A 20,785-nucleotide genomic window follows, 5' to 3' on the forward strand; every position below is an offset into this window, starting at 1 on the left:
ATCTATGATAGTTAAAAAATTATAAAATATAAATAATATTTACAAGTGTTCTGATGTCAAGAATACCACTGGGGGTAAAATTTATGGAACCCACTTTTTTGAGGTGTTCTTTCCAGAACAAGGAGGGCATCACACAGAGGTGTAGTATTATTTCACAATAGAGATAAGCTATTTGTGATGTGAATTAAGGGAATTTTGAGGTGCACCATACAAGTTGGAAACTTTTGGGCTAGGATGACTTTATGAGATAAATCTTGGGATTGATGGTCATAGAAATAATAGCTTACTTTGATAAACAATTGCTTACTCTTAAAGAATTAATTATTACAGATGTTTCATAGTTTTATCCTCTACCAGAATGTGGCTATTTTTCTGTTGATTTCTCAATCTGTATCACCCCATTGGAAACTGCATCTATTGCAGAATTATATAACATGCAAACACGTACTGTTTTCAATCTCTCAGATATGGAATGTTCAGAATTTGAAAATGAGTAGTTATTAGTCATAGGAATTTGAAGAACACATATATCCTGTCTTCTTAACAACTTATTTACTTTTAAAAGTTATGGGTTTCACCAGAATTAATCTGTTTTCGGTTTTAGCATGAGAAAGTACTATATTTATTCTTTTTTGAAAATATAGGCAAGTATATTGTGAAAATATTGTCAAGTTGGATAACATGCAAGTTGATGATCCTCTGATTAAAAAGGGGTAATTAATTCAAATTAGATGCCAGCTAGTATTGATTTTTAAAAAGTTACTACATAAAGAATAATATTTATTATACGAATCCATGATATTTATTTCATGCAGCTTATTTTTTAAATTTTTTATTAGCAAAGTGATGTACAGTGTGGTTACAGTAATTGTAAGGTACTGAATACATGTCTTTTCAAACTTGTTACCACCTCTCTCATTTTTCTCATAAATTTCTTTCACCCCAATACTCCTCACAAGTTGTAATGTACATTTCCAACATATTATTTTGTGAGTATTGCTATTAAATTGGTTTGTCCTTGGTCAAAGAAAATAGAAGTTACATAGTACATTAAAAACAACAATTGTAAATAAAAATCTCTGTTTCCATATCTTGGAGTTCATTTTGCTCAGCATCAGCTTACATGGACATATATATGCATAACAAAGCCACTGGAAAATAATAGTTTCATGGACACTATGTCATGAAAACAACATTTTAACTGTTATTGATGGTAAAGTTGGAATTAGCATTGGTGAATTCGCAATTCTGATAAAGGAATTTCAAAAAAGTTTTAAAATTATGACAGGTAAATTTTAATTGTTCAAAGTTTTTAACAACATAGCCTATGAAGAAAATTTAAAATTGCCTGGGAAAAAAGGCTTTCATGCAAAGAAATCCATGGAGACTTAACTGAGAGGGAGCAATGTGGGTAAAGATGGCTCATTTTTACATTAAAAAAACAAACCTCAGAAACCTTGCTATCAATCCTGTAGGTTTCCTTGAGAATTGTCCTTACCCAGGAAATATACTCTTACTATGTGAAACAATGTTGTAGTGTAATTTAAATTCAAACTTCTTTAAAAAATAAGATATCAAAATTTGTTGATATCAAAATTGACCGTTAATTATCAAACAGTAATTCTCTGAAAAAGATAATTTGGGTCAAAATATTTAGGGAGAAAGTGCCCTCCACAATGAAAGAAAGTATTGGGTATACATTTTTCTGTTTGTAATACTTTCCAAAATGCCTTTGCATGTGAAATACTGAAAAAGAGAAAAAAATCTGATTGGATACTTCAAAACAATGATTTCATATTTCTAAGCATCTCACAAAAACATAATATCCTTATTAACATGAGATAGTGAGGACTTCTCTTATTACATTCGGCAAAAAGTTTTGGGATCAGAAAAGAATTGAGCAAATTGAAAAGGTAAGAAAACGTGGTCTTAGAAGCCGTAGCTCAGTGTATTGGCCTAAGCAGTGGAAAGAAGCCAAAACTTTTTGATATAGATTGTCATAATATTTTTGCTACCTAATGTGATTTTACAGAGCGTATTTGCCTCACTACAATGTGGAATAGATTGAACGAAGACATGGAAATAAACTCCACATCCAAATAAAATAGTTTTAAAAGAGAAACCATGAAGATGTAGCAGTGGGGGAGGCCGTATAGTCCTTCAGCTTCACTAGACTTGAAGCCAATAATCTGTGATTAATTGGAAATCACGCAAGAGCAAAGAAGAGGACATAGAAGTAGGACATAGAAGCATTGTCCTTTGTAACAGACACTGTCATCCAAGAAATGGGTGATTTAACTCTATTCTTCTCCATACAACTTGTTGAGCAAATGCAAAATGAAGACAAAAAATAATCTATTGAAATAATTTTCCAAAGAATAACTTCACTGTTCCTGATATGGTATCTAAGGAGAATATTAAGAGAGAAGATAAAAGTGGAGTATTTTTTTGTTTCCTCTAAGCATATTGTTAGCAAAATACATCTTTGAGGTTAGAAGTGATTGAAGCAAAAAGTGGTGTAGTATTTATTTTTGTGGGCACTTTAGACACAAGAAGAATTTCAAGATAAAAGAAAAAAGAATCCTAAATATTTGTGAGTTTGTCCTCATTATCATAGATGTTGGGTTTTCGTGGCAACCAAATGAAAGGGGGAAGTTTAATGTACTCGCTTGGACAAGAAAACAGATTGATAGAAAAAAATGGCAGATAATATTTAGTGAATTACTTTGAACAATTACTTTGCCAGAAAAAAGAAGGAAAGATATAATTCAAAATCACTTGACTTAAAATTATGAAAATATAGTAATGAAGAGCTATGCGAGAAAACAGAGGATTGTTTTTTCTCCAGTGGAGTAATGGGTTCTTGATTTTGTTTCTATCATTCTATCTTCACAAGCTAACAAGTGCGGTTCAGGACTGGAGGATCCAGTTCAGACAAAGAGAACTCGAAGAAGAAAATATTTGCAGCAGATGTAGGTGATTTATAACCTTAGACAATCTATTTAAATCTGTTCAAAATTCTCCCCTACCCCGTACTGCCCTCTTTGAACAGTTTTTTTTGCTTTTCCAAGACTGCCCTTCATTAACTGCTTAAAATTTTGAGAGGTTATGTTCAAACTCCTAGAGATTGCTGTTTGGTTGTAATTTTTGTGTGATTTTGTTTTTTTTGTTGTGTTTTTAAGCTGCATTTCAAAAGCTTGTGCAAGTATGTTACAATTAAATATGTCCATCTAGTTGTCCAATGCTCCTGGATCAGAGTTACTCCTTCTATCATTCTGAACCAACCCCTTCTCCAAGATTTATTTCCGATTTACTACTTCCTTTATCACATGTGTACATTGAGTATTCTAGCTGTACTTGTCCCTTGTTCCATTTTTCATTCATTCTATGTCTTTACTATTATTCCTCTCTGGTTTCATCTTCCAGATAGTCATTCTCTTATAATGTCTGTTAATATTTTTAAAGGTTTATACACATTCCATGGAGTTTCAATCCTGCAAATACTTGAACTTATGTCAACTTCTATTTCCATAATTCATTCATCTGCAATAAAAATTCGCAAGTCTGGAGACGTGAATCTTTAGTCAACAAGAAAGTTTAAAAATGGCTTAGAATGTATTCCTAACTACCAATTTTTATAAATGCCTTTGTACAATGGTTTGTGATTATTTTATTTTACATGGAATAGTATTTTCTGCTACCTATATGTTTTGGAAAAAAAGAAAAATAATAATTACTAGTATAAAGAAATATGATAGATATAGAAGACAGATTTTATGTTTGTCACATCTCTGATGAGTACCCATATTCAAGACTTCAAGTCATAGTTTTTACTATGTTAGACAGACAGGGAAAACATAAAACAACATATGATAAGGCAACTATTTGTAACTTTTTAAAATGTACCTCATTATGTGATGAAATTTACTTTATTAGCTAATGTTTGGGTTTGAAACATGGGAGGCTGATGTATTTAACACATTTCTGCAAGGCACCTACTGAACAACACAAAGGGTGGGTGGTATTATTTCTACACTTTAATGAATGGTTGAAACTATTTGACATTAGTGCTGGGTAAATAAATCCACTCTATTGTAACTTGCTCCCTCCAATTGAAAAACTTTTAATGTCACTAAGTATCATCTAGTTGTCAAATGTTATTTTGGCGAATGTGATTTTAAAAAGTTTATTTGAAAAGGAGTATACTTTCAGGAGATTAAATGTAGGTTATCATTGGATTGAGAATGACAACATTTTTATACTACAGAACCAAGTTTTACTGAAGTACCAGTGTTTTGAAGCACTAAGGATCTTCTCAATTAATGTTTTTTCTGAATTATATTTGACCTCTAAGTCAAATTTTTGTGGCCTTGGTAGACCAATTATGGATCTATCATTCCAGGAACTATTTTTTTGGCCTACATATGCTGGACTGAAATATTTCATTAATTGTTAGGAGAGAGGTATTGAAAGTAATCTTGTGAAATTTGTGATCTTGCTCACTCATATGGGCTGGTCATCTGTAAATTGGAAATTTGAATTACAGTACTTTTTCCCAGATTTTTTTATCTCATCTTTATGTTGCCTTGCATTTCACAATTGCTTACTGCTAATTCCTATGTCTCAAGGAATTGAGGCCCTGAAATATTATAGGAAATGAGAATTTGAGATGGGTCTTCAATTACTTTCTGTTGGCATATTGCATGGGCCTAGGTGAGACGTCTTGACCTTCTTATCTGATGATGTTGATAACTGGGACCTGGGATACTAGGAACCCTGGGTCCTGCAAAAGAATAATACTTTTTCAAAATAACATCAGCAAAATTTGGGTTCAAAAATATGATTCAAAAATATGGAGAAAACAGTTTGGGACCAGAGAGTTAAACAATAAACAGAGCAGCAGTGTAAAATCCCTTATAGATTAGAGGAAAACAACATTGTTTTTTTACCATGTGAATTAAGATGACCAAGAATATTTAGAAGGTATCCCAAGTTAATACCAAAGACATTGCATTGATACTTTTATATTCTAATATATACTCTAAACCTAATTATTTATATTCCAATTGTATTTATTGGAATAAATAAATATAAATTTATTTCTCAAATTATCAACTGATTCTAGTAAGTTTCACTGTGTAAAATATAAAATCAGCACATATAAGTATAAATTATATAACTATATGTAATATAATAAAACGGCACGTTTTGCATTGTTCTGTTGTTGTTAGGATATCAAAGGCAACTCTGTTTTAAAGTTTTATTCCATTATCTCTACCTCAGTGTTTGGTAGGGTTAGGCCTAAAGATTTACCATTTGTAGATTTATAGACTGGAGGCAAGAGGAAACAATGTGATAAAAACATTACCAATTTAAGGCCTAAAATCGAGGAGAAACATATGGACTTCTCCTGGAGCTATGGAAATATTTGGTGATGTAAATGCTGTAGTGTAAGTTCCTGCCTGGTTGGAAGGTAGACAGACCAGGACTTTAGGTAATCATGCATATGAATGATTTTTCACCTTCTTGGCTTTAGCTACTTTTGAAATGATAGGTATAATAAACAATTATATTTTGATAAAATACCTTCTAGTCTGAACAGTGCTGTCTGAACTGTTCATCTCTCTATGATCCCTTGTAACTATGATTAATTTTGTTGCAGTAAGACAATCTTTGCTGTCAGGGTAAGATACTCTGGTTGGTCTGTTCCTACATGGAAGAATGGGAAAGGGTCAGGGAGACATTTGTGCCAGTAAGACCTCATTTGGGACATTTTAAGCTGCACAAGTTTAGAAGTAGCTCTTGAGCAAAGCTTACTTTGAATCCCTTAGCTCCACAAATCTAACTCAGTTGGACAAATAAGTACTTGAAAAAGCCATCACCTTTGGACCTAGCTATAAAGGCTTCAAAGTATGATCAGGTTTAAAATGAAAAAGACTTAAAATAGTCATTGACAAAAAAGGTTGAAATGTGAGCAATCCATTAAACAATATACATTTTTTTTCCCACTCTACACAGAATTTTAGGGAAATAAGATCAATAGCATTGCTAGGAACAATAAGGTTTCCTTGTTACAAATAGGCATCGAAAGATATATGCCTATATTAAGATTGCATCATTAACTACTTAAATTTACAAGATACTACATGCTTCAGCAGCACATCTACCCAAATTGCAACAATACAGAGAATTACATGGCACTTCCACAAGGATGATATGGAAATTTGTGAAGTATTCTTCAGATTCAAGAAATGAAAAACAGTTATTAAAAAGTTGATTACAAAGATACAAGTGAAAGAATACATTTAGTTCATAGAATTAAAAGTTTATCTTCAGTGTATTAACTCTTCATCTTAGAAAGGCCTTTACATAGCATAACCTTTACAAAACATTTGAAATTAGATAACATTGTCATTTTATCCCAAAGAAATAAAATACTATAAGGACCTAGGAAAAAAGGAATCTTAAACTGTTTCTATATGGAATGCAATCTGAAAGGACACATTTATTAATGAACCTATATATTATAAATCAATGTAGAATTCAAAGTATTATATTTGGAGAGAATGAAATAGATTATGGACATTATACAAACAGAATACAGACTATTTTAAAATAAACTTTTTCAGACAAGTACCAGAAATATCTTTAGTTTCTTTACTACTCATTTCAACAGGTAAGTTAAACTTATTTCTGATTTTAAAAAATCACAAACTCTGCAGAAATCATTATAGATATATACAAACAAGTCTTGAATACATTTTGATATCATAGTCAGGCAATTCACTTGGAAGAATACCATGGAATCCATGAATTTTTACAGTAAGATATTGTTGTTACTTTGTATTGTGAGAATATTTTGGAAGGACACAAAGATGGACCATCATTTTTGAAATTTAAGAAACTTAACCGAACCATTACAACATATGAGAACAATTTGAACAGCCTTCCACAACTTCAAAGATGTAGTGATACATATTATGCTTTTTGTAATATCAAATGCAGTTTCTTCCAAGTTGTTCTTCAGACCTGGTTTGATAAAATGGTTCAACAGAAGGCAATCCAGCATATTTTTTCTACCTCTATTCCCAGCAGCAAGATGCAAGGGGGTCAAGAGGCATTTAGTTTGGTCATTGGTATCTGCATCATGATGAAGTAAAAAAGAAGCCATTCTGGTATTATTCCATGTATAAGCACTGTGCAGGGGTGTCCAGCCATCGACAATTATTTCATGAATATCTGCCTCGAGCCACCAACTCATGGACAATGTCTAAGTGTCCATTGTAGGCTTGCCAATGAAGTGGGGTATACTCATCCTCATTCCTAATATTTACATGAGTGGCCTTTTTGGAAAGTAGTGTCTACACTGTAGTAAGCTGATTATTTTCGGCAGCCCAAAGAAGAAATTTGCTTGGATCCTTCTCCATCTTTTTTCTTGCAAATGATACCATTCCTTACTTTTTCATCTTGTTCCTTGTCTTCATTAGAATTGCCTAACCAGTGACTTTGAGTACCACTGGGAATGAGGTGCCTATGTATTTCCTCAATAATTCACATTGGTTGAACTGGTCAGAAAAATCCAATGAATTTTCTGCTTCTGTTTTTTCACCATGATTTGTTTTCTCTTTTTCCATGTTTTCTATTCTAAATTATTCTCACTGGTGAATAGGGAATTGATAGAGAAAAGAGAAAGATTTTCCTATATATTCAAAGTTATAGGCTGAAAATGATGACCAGTGGTGTCTTCATGTGCAGCTTATTCTAGGAATGAGAAAATAGGAAATAATGGTTTCTATGAAAATGATTGGGATAATGGCAGAGCAGAAAGTGAAATGATGCAAGCAAAAATATAAAAGCAAAATAAATTAAGATAATTATGGAGCAATCATATTATCTATGAGAACCATGAAAAAGAGAGAGGAAGAGAAGGATGTACAATGACCTAGCTAGCCACAAATTCCATCCATGCCTCTGATCAATTTATAGAGGAAACAATTTTATTTTTAAAAAAGAGATGGAAATAGAATTTATGTATTTACTTAAAATTAGTAAATACATTTTAGTAGCCTACCCAAAGATACATAGCTTTGACTAAATTACAGACAAGAATATAAATCCTTGATAATTCTAGTAACAGATCTGACAAATCAGTTAAATCACACTTTTCCTGTACAATGAACGAATGTGTCTATTCTAGAAAAGCAGCTAGAGAAGGAAGGCCGATTGTATCTGTAACAAAACTTTGTGGAAAATGGTATTGAGGATTACTTACTGGTGATCCACTTGCACTGGAAGCGTGATTCTGAACTATTGCTTGGTGATTCTGAATTATTGCTTTAATCATTATATTCTCCAGGAAGAAAAAGTGAGATTTAATTGATAGCAAAGAATTGCTAATACATTTTGACTTCTCATTAAGCACCTTCAATCATCAAAATCACATGAAGACAATAGACAGGCCTACTATTTTAGATGAAAATATGTGTCTTTACAAAAACAAGAAATTTAAGTAGTCATACAAAGGACTTCTATTTTATTACTGCGTTATACTTTTTCCTAATGTTGGGCAACAATAAATAATGGACCTATTAGAAAGCTCTGATACCTCATATGTTCAATAGTGAGTTCTCTTATATTATATCATGGTATTTTTTGTTTATGGCCTTAAGAAGAAATTTACTACCATGAATTTCTGACAGGACAATATCATCACTATACATCTTGTTTCTATACACTCAGTTTTAAATTACTATCTAAGTATGTGCATTAATAACTATAGAGGAAAAAGAAGCCACACTGGTGGCTTTTGTCTTTAATCCTAGCTAATAAGAAAGATGAAATCTGAGGATTGTGGTTTGAAACCAGAAAAAGTAGGGGGAAAAAAGGCCATTAGATTCTGATTTGAAAGTAACCAGCAAAAGCTAGAAATGGAGCTTTGGGAAAGCAGTAAAATGTTAGCCTTGAGAAAACTAAAACAAAAAAGTAACAAATTCTGGGACAGAGCCAGGCCCTGAGTTCAAGCCTTAGTATTAGAACCAAACAAATTAATAAATTAATTAAAATAAATTAAGTGGTCATTTGTGGAGAGGCAAGTACAAGGAAACATGCATGGTGACTAGATTGTGTACTTTTTTTAATAAGGAAAACTATTATTTGTACTAATCACTAATATTTTATTTGAACTTTTTTGGATAATAAACTCTGAGTGTATACATGTGTGTACATGTGCACACATGTGTGTATATGTATATGTGCGCGTGTGCTGATGCAATGTTGTTTGCCAATGTGGACAGGGTGAGGTTGAAAAGAGCAGTGTTGCAATGTTTTTATTTATCAGCATTCTGTCATGTCATTTTATTGGAACCACCCTTCTGTACATATATATGTCAAATAATGTCATCATAATCAAAATATTTACAACATTAAGTTAGATAAAAGAGATCACTTTCAATTCCTTTTATATGTTAGGTAGGAAAATACAGAAATAATTAGGTAGTAAGTTATTTCTATAAGATGACTGTCAGTACAAAATATGTATTTGACCTCTTAAATTGGTCATACTTTTAACATATACACATTGAGTGTGTTTGGCCAACTTGACCAAACAGGTATTACTCTCTGGTTAATCCTATGAAACACAAAGTGGATAAACTCTTTCCGGATTTCTATTGAAAACAACTTTCTTCGTAAGATCATATCTATTCTCACTAAGATAATCTACCCTGCATTTATTAGGTTTGAATATCCCATCATATTGACTGAAAATCAGTATTGTGGATATGCTTGTTAGATATACCTTTCAAAAACAAACAAACAAAAAGCATGTGTCACCTCCAGATTGTGGATGCATTTGAAGTTGTTTTGTACCTGCAATGGGATCTTCACTAATGTTTCTTTTATGGGAGTAACTATCACAACATTAACAAATAAGGCTTTTCGAATCTTTTCCAATATAAATGACATCCAGAGTGAGTCTGAAGACCCTTTGAATATTTTAGTATTATTTAAGTTCATTGACTATAGAGCAAAAAACATTTCTGAAATAAATATTGTTAAAATCTGAAAATGTAAGTGGGTATATAGGATTTGTGCATCATTTTATGAAAAACCAGTTCTTATGAAACTAAATAAAATAGAATAAAAGAATGTAAGTGACTTGGGTAAGCTAACTATTATTATAACTTGGTTTTCTATTAACATAGTCCTTTGAATAGATGATTCAGTTAAATTATTTCATTTGTGTCACTGCACTTCTTATTTTTAGAATCTTTGTAGTTATAAGAGTGAATTTGTAGTATAAATAAGGGTCCTTTAAAATGGATTAAGCTTGTCTTTTGTGTCCTACTCCTAAGAAAATGAGTTATTTTCAAGTTTTATAGTTTATAATTTAATCTTCAGTATCATAAGGCATTAAAAATGCAATAGAATTGATGTTTTTTCTTCATAAAAGAAAGGCATATCCATTTCCTAACAAATGGGGCGATGTCATTCTTTCTGATGGAGGCATAGAATTCCATTTTGTATATATAACACATTTTCTTGATCCATTCATCTACTGAGGGGCATCTGTTTTGGTTCCATATCTTAGCTACCGTAAATAATGCGGCAATAAACATAGTTGTGCTGGTAGCTTTATAGTGGTCTTGTTTCTGATCATTTGGGTAAATGCCCAAAAGTGGGATTGCTGGGTCATAGGGGAGCTCTAGGTGGAGTCTTTTGAGGAACCTCCATACTACTTTCCAAAGTGGTTGAACAAGTTTACACTTCCACAACAACGTAGTAAATATCCTGTGTGTCTACATCCCCTCCAGCATCTGTTGTTACTAGAGTTCTTGATTATATCCACTCTAACTGGGGTGAGGTGATATCTCAATGTTGTTTTGATTTGCATTTCTTTCATGGCTAGGGAGGTTGAGCATTTCTTCATGTGTCTATTGGTCATCCTTCTTTCCTCTTCAGAGAAGTTAATAGTCTAGGAAATTTGTTTAACAGGATCCTAGCAAATAACTTACCAAACATGCAAAAAGATAGACCTATTCAGATACAAGAATCTGTTATAACTCCAAGTAGACCAGACCATAACAGGACATCCGACCATCACATTATAATCAGCACAAGATAAATTCGGACCAAGGAAAAGGTCCATAAAATTGTCAAAAAGAAAAGAACAATCACCTATAAAGGGAAACCAATGAGAATCACCTCAGATTTCTCGGCAGAGACAATTAAAGCCAGAAGAGCCTGGAATGATGTATGCCATCCCCTAAAGACAAACAACTATCTAGAAAGAATACTGTACAAGCTAAACTCTCCTTCATAACCGAAGGTCAAATGGAAACCTTCCATAGCAAAGAAAATTGAAACAATATATCTCCACCAATCCAGCCCTACAAAAGATACTTAAAGATGACCTACACCTAGAAAACCAACAAGACCACAATAAAGGCTAAGAAAGCACACCAAAATTGAGAATCCAAGAACCATAGGAAGAACCCAGTTGTCTCAGCCCACAAGAAGGTGGATAAAATGGCAGGAACTCCCAAATAGCTCAGAGACCTATCTCAATATTAACGGGATTAACTCTCTAATTAAGCGACATAAACTGTCTAATTGGGTTAAAAAGCAAGATCCTTCTATCTGCTGCCTTCAGGAGTCACACATTGCAAATAAAAACAAACACATTTTGAATGTGAAAAACTGGAACAAATCTACCAAGCAAATAGCCCCCATAAACAGGCAGGAATTACTATCCTAATAGCAGATAAAATAGACTTCATATTAAAATTACTTAGAAGAGATAAAAGTTTCACTACATACAAATTAAGGGAACTCTCCTTATGGAGGAAATTATAATTCTAAATCTGTATTCGCCAAGCAAAGGGGCAGCCAAATATATCCAAGAAACACTACTTTCCCTCAAATCCCATATAGATCCAAAGACATTAATTGTTTTGGGACTTTAACACACCACTATCCCCACTGGATCGATCAACTTGGCAAAAACTCAACAGAGAAACCGCAGACCTACACAACTGCATAGATCAACTAGATTTAACAGACATCTACTGAGTATTTCACCCAGCAGTATCAGAATACACTTTCTTCTCAGCAGCCAATGGAACATTTTCCAAAATAGACCACATTTTAGCTCACAAAGCATACTTGTCCAAATTTAGAAACATTGAAGTAATACCTTGCATTCTCTCACACCAAAAGGGAATAAAATTAGAACTCAACACCAAAAGCCACCAAAGAAAGTCCTGTAACACATGGAGGCTGAAAAACACTGTTGAACCACCAGTGGGTCATGGAAGCGATTAAAAACGAAATTCAAGTGTTCATGACATTCATCAAAAAGGAGCACACAAACTGCCAGCTCCTCTGGGATAGAGCAAAGGTAGTACTCAGAGGCAAGTTTATAGGTCTGAGTTTCTACATCAATAAATTGGAGAGATCTGAAACCAACAATTTAATGAGACAGCTAAGCCTCCTTGAAAAAGAGCAGCAAGATAAACTTCAATCTAGTAGACGGAAAGAAATACTTAAAATTAAATCAAAATTAAATGAATTAGAATCCAAAAAATCCATAGAAAGAATCAACAATACAAAGAGATAGTTCTTTGAAAAAATTAACAAAATAGACACACCTTTAGCTAATCTTATTAGAAAAAAAAGAGAACATACCAAATAAATAAACTTAGAGATGAGAATGGAAACACCGGAGAAACAATCAAGATTCATAACATTATAGGGGAATACTTCTCAAAACTTTATGCTAATAAGTTTGAGAACTTGGCAGACTTCACCTTTTCCTAGCAAATATCGACATGCCGAAACTAAACCAAGATGAGTTAAACCATCTTAACAGGCCCATATCCAGCATTGAAATAGAAACAGCAATAAGAGACCTCCCATCTCAGAAAAGCCCAGGACCAGATGTTTTATAGCAGAATTATACAAGGCCTTCATAGTAGATCTCACACCAATACTCCTTCAACACTTCAATTAAATTGAAAAGAAAGTTCACTACAGAATTAATTCTATGAAGCCTTTATTACCCTCATCCCCAAACCATGCAGGGAATCATCAAAGAAAGATAATTATAGACCCATATCATTGATGAACATTGATGCAAAACTTCTCAACAAAATTTGGCCAATCAACCTCAATAATTCATCTAATAAAATCATACCCCACTATCAAACAAGATTCATTTCAGGGATGCAAAGCTGGTTCAATATACGAAAAACAATATAATTCATCACATCAACAAGAGCAAGGATAAGAATCACATGGTTATCTCAATAGATTCAGAAAAAGCATTTGACAAGATCCAACACCCCATTATGAGGAAGGTTCTGAAAAAATTAGGAATCCATGGAACATTCCTCAATACAATAAAGGTTTTATATGACAAACCTACAGCCAGCCTTGTACTCAATGCTGAAAAACTAAAGCCATTTCCTCTAAACTCAGGAATGATACAAGGATGTCCACTCTCTCCACTTCTCTTCAATCTAGTATTAGAATGCCTAGCTACAGCAATAAGACAAGAGGAAAACATAAAGGGGATGCAAATAGGGAAAGAAGAAGTAAAACTTTTCCTCTTTGCAGATGACATGATCTTGTATTTAAAGAATCCCACAGACTTCACTCCCAAATTACTGAACGTGATTCAAAACTTTGGCAAAGTAGCAGGGTATAAAATTAACACTCAAAAATCAATGGCTTTTATATATGCCAATAATAAGAAAAGTGTAGTTGAAATTAAGAAAGCAACTCCATTTGTATAGCCCCACCAAAAATAAAATACTGAGGAATTAACTTAACCAAAGAAGTGAAAGACCTCTATGATGAAAACTTTAAAAACCTGAAAAAGGAAATCAACACAGAACTTAAAAAATGGCCAAAAATCCCATGCTCCTGGATTGGAAATATCAACATTGTGAAAACGGAAATACTTCCCAAGGCTATCTACAAATTCAATGCAATACCTATCAATATTCCAACCTCATTCTTCAAGGAAATGGAAAAGGCAATCCCAAAATTTATATGAACAATAAAAACCCTGAATAACAAAAACAATACTTAACAGAAAGAATAGTGCTGGAGGAATATCAATACCAAATTACAAACTCTACTACAAAGCCATAGTAACCAAAATATCTTGGTACCGCACAAGAACAGACCCAGAAATGAACTTAAAGACCTATAACCATGTAATCTTCGATAAGGGAGCTAAAAAAAAAAAAGAATGGAAGAAAGTCAGCCTCTTCAGTAAATGGTGCTGGCAAAATTGGTTAACTACTGTAGAAAAATAACGCTAGATCCTTTTGTATCAGCCTGAACCAGAATCAACTCCTAATGGATCAAAGACCTCGGATTCAAAGCAGACACTCTGAAAACATTACTGGATGGAATAGGAGAAACCCTAGGTTTCCATGGCACAGGCAAAAAATTTCTTGATATCTTTTTAAACCAATTGTATTCACAAGTTGGAGAGTCTTTAATTCTTGCTTAGGTCTTGGTGTCTATAATTTTTAACCTTTCGTTTCTAACATTAATGATAGGTCAGACTGCATTTTTTGCGTATATGAAAGGTAAAATATTTATCTGGGTTCAAATGTGATTTTTATATCAGTCTTCCTTTAATAGCATTTTAAAGTTGTAAATTTCTCTCAAAATGTTGGGTATCAAAAGCAATCAAAATACGTCTAATGGTAATAACTTAGGTGAGCTACAATGTGGAAATGATTGGTCCATAAGCCCTGCAGTCTGTTTCCAGCAGGAATTGGGCAGGTCATTCTTTCAGTAAGACTGAGTTAACCAGAGATGGCGTCCCCAGGCAGTGCAGTGTTGAGTCATGGGTAAAATATGATTTTTACTATTTTGAGCTAGAAATCAAGAACGTTATAGTTTAGCAGTTCCTTTCACAAGGGAGGTGTAAATTGATTATGACCGTGGAGTTTTCATATTACAGTTACCTATTTTCTAACAAAGTGAAATATTATTAGAGTCTACACAATAATTCTGGGTAATTTTCCTAGAATTAGTAGTCTAAGTGCTGGTAATTTAGTCATAAAATAGAATGAAGTTATTTGATACAGTGGGAGATGGACCTTAGGCTAACACTTACCATGTGTGCAATGTTGTACTAGTAATTCCAACTCTAAAGACTTCAATATCATTATCTGAGGGTTCAAAATGGAAATAGTTACACTTTATGGAATTATTGTGAGGATTAAATTAGATATCATAGGTTAAGTACTTGGAAAAAAATCAATTAGCTTTTGGCACATTCTACCTGTTATTTTATCATGTAATGAATTCTAATATTTTACTGAGATTTTATACTGTGTATCTTTATGATGTGAAATGTGATGTATTGATATTCATTGTATTGGTCACTTTTCTGTCACTATGAGGAAAATAACTGCAAAGAAAATTTCTGAGGAGGAAACTGTTATATTGAGTCAAGGTTTAAGAGAACACAATTTAAGAACAGATGTCTCCATTGTTTTTAATTTTATTTTTTATTATCTTAAACAGTTGTACAAGGGAATTTCCATTCAACAAATCAGTTTTAAGTACAATGGATCTTTATATAACTTCCCCTCACCCTTCCAAATTTCACCCCCACTTTAATGTTTTTCTAGTTTCATTCTATCGGCATTGAATAGTATGCCTTCATTCTCTTCCTCCATCACACTCTTCATACTTTCCTTTTGACTTCCCCTCATATCTTCCAAGTGATAGTTTCCTAGTATTGATTTTGTGGGATTAAAAGTTCAATTTTATAAGAAATTACACCTTTTAAATACCCCTCTGCAAATAGCATACTTTGGTTAATATTGTTGTGTAAACTTGTATAAAGTTCTAGCTTCCAAATATGAGACAGAACATGGCTCCCTTGTGTGTCTGGCTCTGACTTAGTTTACTTAACATATTTTTAGATATATCCATTTATTTGCAAATAATTTAACAGTCTTCATAATGGATGGGTACAATCCAGTTATGTATATGTACCATACTTTCTCCAAGCATCCCTCCACCAAAGGGCATCTGGGCTGTGTCCATAACTTGGCTATGGTGAATAGTGTAGCAGTGAACATGCTTCTGAAAGTGATTTCATTGTAACCTTTTGGAAGAATTCATCACTATCTTTCTGGGAGCAATCCTCTAGACAGTTTTCCAGAATAAGCACATGCCTTCCTTCATCTCCATCACAACGTTTTCCAAGTCCTCAAAAACACACTACTCCTTCCAGGTCTCCATAAGCTAAAACACACTGTGCACATATTCTTTCAATATATTTTTTCATAATTATACATATAATTTAGTGAGAACCTTCTATGCAATCCTAATATGAGACTGCGGGACGTGACAAGAGAGTAAAAGTAAGAAATATGCAATTTAAGTTATCATCATATTGAAATCTTTTTCAGCTCTAACTCATAGCATCACATACTATTATTTTAATCTTTATTTGATTGCTTCATCTATCACCTAAATTATAACAGGTGATTTAAATACAAAGGCAAAAATGTGTGCTTTGATTTTGACACTAATGTGTGAGGATGCACAATATGTGAAAATAGATGGATTGGAATTAATAGCTATTATCTATTTTGTTAATGTAGAGATGGTTTTCCCAAACTGATTCTCACAATTCACATTCCATTTAACAACAAGAAACGTGTGACAATTCCCTTTGTTTTGCTCCTTATTAACTTTTTTTTCCTTTTTGTTTTATAATGAAGGATGATTTCATAAATCTTCTGTAGACACAAAAATGTGATAAAATATTTCTACATGTATGCATTGATATATACGTACACACATATATTACACAGGTTATAATGATCATTTATAACTGCTGTAACGGTACAATTTACTAAGTTATTAAAAACATCGATGGCTCATGCCTGGATTCCGGAGGCTGAGATCTGACGACCATGGTTTAAAGCCATCCTGGGCAGGAAAGTCCATGAGTATCTTATGTCCAAACAACCAACCGAACATCAGAATTGGAACTGTGGCTCAAAGTAGTAGAGTGGTGGCCTTGAGAGAAAAAGTTCAGGGACATCATCCAGTTTCTTAGTTCAAGAAATAAAATCTACCCCCAAAAAATCTATTTAATTTACACCTGTTAAGTAGAGTATTTCCATTACCCAACTGAACATCCATGTTCATTTGCAGTGTAACTTTGTTTTGTCTGAAGTACCACAAAACATTATCACTTAAGTAGGAAGCATTGCAACGTGGGTTCATTCTATCTGTCTCATGGACTTTTCTCCACTCACATATTAAAATGTTACAATTTATTTAAAATCATAACTTTTTAATATCCATAATAGATTTTGAATTGAGTGTCTTGTGCCCCTAAATGGTCTTCTTACCACTTTGTCATGTCCTCAGCCCTAAATTATCCTGATTATTTTTCAGATAGAATTTGGCTTCCTACTTGTGTATGATCTTGGGCTCATCCCACTTTATGTTATTCTTCCTGAAATTTATAATAACAGGTGCATGGCATTGTGTACAGATATTTCTGTCCAGTCTGAGCTTTAACCACTATCCTCACAACAGTTCACACTCCCATGTACTCAGGATTTTCATAAACTTGTCATAGCTTTTTTTTTTTTAATCAGTGCATTTCCTGAAGGTTCTTGAGTACTGAATTAATTTGTGTTTTCTTGGGTTGTTTTGTTTAATTTGAATGTATGTGTTGAGTTTTTCCTCACTTTTCCTTTTGTTTCTTTCACTCAAGTTCTTATCTAAAATTCTGAGAAACCAATTCTTCTTTCTCAAGATAGTCAAGGTGAACATTATTTATTCCAAAGCAATTTTAGTAATATTTAAACACCTTCATATGCTAAATGCTGAGAAGGGCCTTTTTATTTTCACAGCAGTCCTTAGCATACACAAACAGATCATGAAATATATGAAGATAATATAACTACAGATGCTGGCCAGGAGGAGAAAAACCTATTATTAATTGTTTGACAGAGGCTTCCCTTCTGGAGAAAGAAATATGCTGCTTGATGCAGGATTACACAAAATCATATTGCTAGGAGGATCCTAAATGATAATCTAATACTACAGAGTTGTGAGCGATGAATTGACCTCCTGAATAATATACTTTTGGGTCAACTAAAAGCAGGCTTCAAAAAAGAGAGTAGATTTTAGAGAAACATGATGAATTTTATGTAAATAGGTCCTTAGCAGATTTTGTTAATTTGTGAAGTAATACAGGGAAATAAAGTACAGCAAGGTAAAAAAATAAAGAACTTCCTTAAGATAGTGTTCTAGCACAAAACTGGTGCTATCTTCATCTCAAATGGGCAGAGTAAGCCAGAAAAACACTAGAAAAATGGCAAATCCGGTTATCTCAATTCCCAATCTTGATAATCAGGGGTCAGAACAGATAATGAATAATCCAGAGGAGAGTTCCCAAATAGCTCTACAAACACTGCTGGCAAACATGAAAAATGAGATGTTTGACAACTTTCAAAGGACTCTGTATGAGCGTGATAGGGAGAGAGAGGAAGCATCCCAAAAGTTTATACAGGAATATCATAAGCGTGAGGAAGCTACTCAAAAACTGATACAGGATTTGCATGAACAACTTGAAAATACTCAAAGAGAAAGGGAGAAATGGCGTGAGCAGGCTGAGAACACTCAAAGAGAACTGCAGGAATCCCACGAAAGGGAGGAAAGAGAGCTGCAGAAATCCCACAAACGAGAGGAAGCTAATCAAAGAATAATACAGCAATTGAAAGACCAGGTAGAGAATACACAAAGATCACTAAAGTCATTCATGGAATCCATTAACAAAGAGCTGAAGGAAGTCAGGGAGACCACAAAGGGAATGCTGAATGGAACCCAACAGAAGGAATGGGAGTCCAAAGAAACAATAACAAATCAACCAAGTGATTTGAGAACAAACATTGAACACCAAATTAAGGAAGTAAAGAAATTCATACAAGACCTAAAACAGAGCTTCAACAAAGAACTTGAAGCCATCAAAGCTGACCAATTAGAAGGAAAAGAGATAAAAAACAAAGTAGAGAGTCTTGACAGCAGGTTAGACCATGCAGAAGATCGAATCTCAGGGATTGAAGACAGCCTAGATATTATAGAGAAAGAACATACAACCATCCAAGACAAGGCCAAGAAATATGATAGATCTATCCAACACCTGGAAGACACCATCAGAAGGCCTAATCTAAGGATAATGGGTGTACAGGAGCACCTAGAAACAGAAGTTAATGTTTAATAGGATCCTAGCAGAGAACTTCCCAAACATGCAAAAAGATAGGCTTATTCAGATACAAGAAGCCTTTTGAACCCCAAATAGACCAGACCAGAATAGGACATCCCACCGTCACATTATAATGCACACAGGATCAACTCAGAACAAGGAAAAGATCCTTAAAGCTGTCAAGGAGAAAAGGTTAATCACCTATAAAGGGAAACCAATTAGAATCACCTCAGATTTCTCAGCAGAGACAATCAAAGCAAGAAGAGCCTGGAATGATGTATGCAATGCCCTAAAAACAACCATCAACCAAGAATACTGTACCCAGCTAAACTCTCCTTCATAACTGAAGGCCAAATAAAAAACTTCCATAGCAAAGAAAAATTGAAACAATACATCTCCACCAAACCAGCCCTACAAAAGATTCTTAAAGATGTCCTACACATAGAAAACCAACAAGACTGCAATAAAGGCCAAGAAACTGCACCCAAACTGAGAATCCAAGAACCATAGGAAGAAGCCAGTTTTCGCAGCCCCCAAGAAGGTGGATAACATGGCAGGAACTCCAAATACCTCTCAGTCCTATCTCTTTACGTTAACGGACTGAACACTCCAATTAAGCGATATAGACTGTCTAGTTGGATTAAAAAAAAAGACCCTTCTATCTTCTGCCTGCAGGAGTCACATCTTGCACATAAAAACAAACACATTTTCAATGTTAAAAGCTGGAACAAAATCTACCAAGCAAACGGCCCCCATAAGCAGGCGGGAGTTGCAATCCTAATATCAGATAAAATAGACTTCAAATTAAAATTCGTGAGAAGAGATAAAGAAGGTTGCTACATACTAATTAAAGGATCTCTCCCTCGGGAGGATATTACAATTCTAAATATCTATTCGCCAAACAATGTAGCACCCAAATTTATCAAAGAAACACTACTTTCCCTCAAATCCCATATAGATCCAAAGACATTAATTGTTGGGGATTTTAACACACCACTCTCCCCACTAGATAGATCAACTCGGCAAAAACTCAACAGAGAAACCGCAGATCTAAACAGCTGCATAGACCAACTAGACTTAACAGACATCTACCAAACATTTCACCGAACAGCATCAGAATTCACGTTTTTCTCAGAAGCACATGGAACGTTTTCTAAAATACACGTCATTTTAGGCCACAAAGCAAACGTCTAAATTCAGAAACATTGAAGTTATACCTTGCATTCTCTCTGACCACAAGGGAATAAAATTAGAACTCAACACCAAAAGCCAACAAAGAAAGTCCGGTATCACATGGAGGCTGAACAACACACTGCTGAACCATGAGTGGGTCATGGAAGAGATTAGAAAGGGAATTCAAATGTTCATGCTATTCAAAAAAATGAACACACAAACTACCAGCTCCTCTGGGACACAGCAAAGGCAGTACTCATTGGCAATTTTATAGCGCTGAGCTCCTACATCAACAAATTGGAAAGATCTGAAACTAACAATTTAATGACACATCTAAACCTTCTTGAA

General features: G+C 33.8%; 1 pseudogene; it reads left to right on the forward strand.

The window, feature by feature from the left end:
• The first annotated feature begins 6,146 nt into the window (after positions 1–6,146).
• LOC122100633 lies at positions 6,147–6,246 on the forward strand (annotated as a pseudogene).
• Positions 6,247–20,785: the final 14,539 nt, after the last annotated feature.

This window comes from Dipodomys spectabilis, unplaced genomic scaffold (assembly GCF_019054845.1).
Source record: "Dipodomys spectabilis isolate Male_0828 unplaced genomic scaffold, ASM1905484v1 ptg000590l, whole genome shotgun sequence".
Classification (NCBI taxonomy): domain Eukaryota; kingdom Metazoa; phylum Chordata; class Mammalia; order Rodentia; family Heteromyidae; genus Dipodomys; species Dipodomys spectabilis.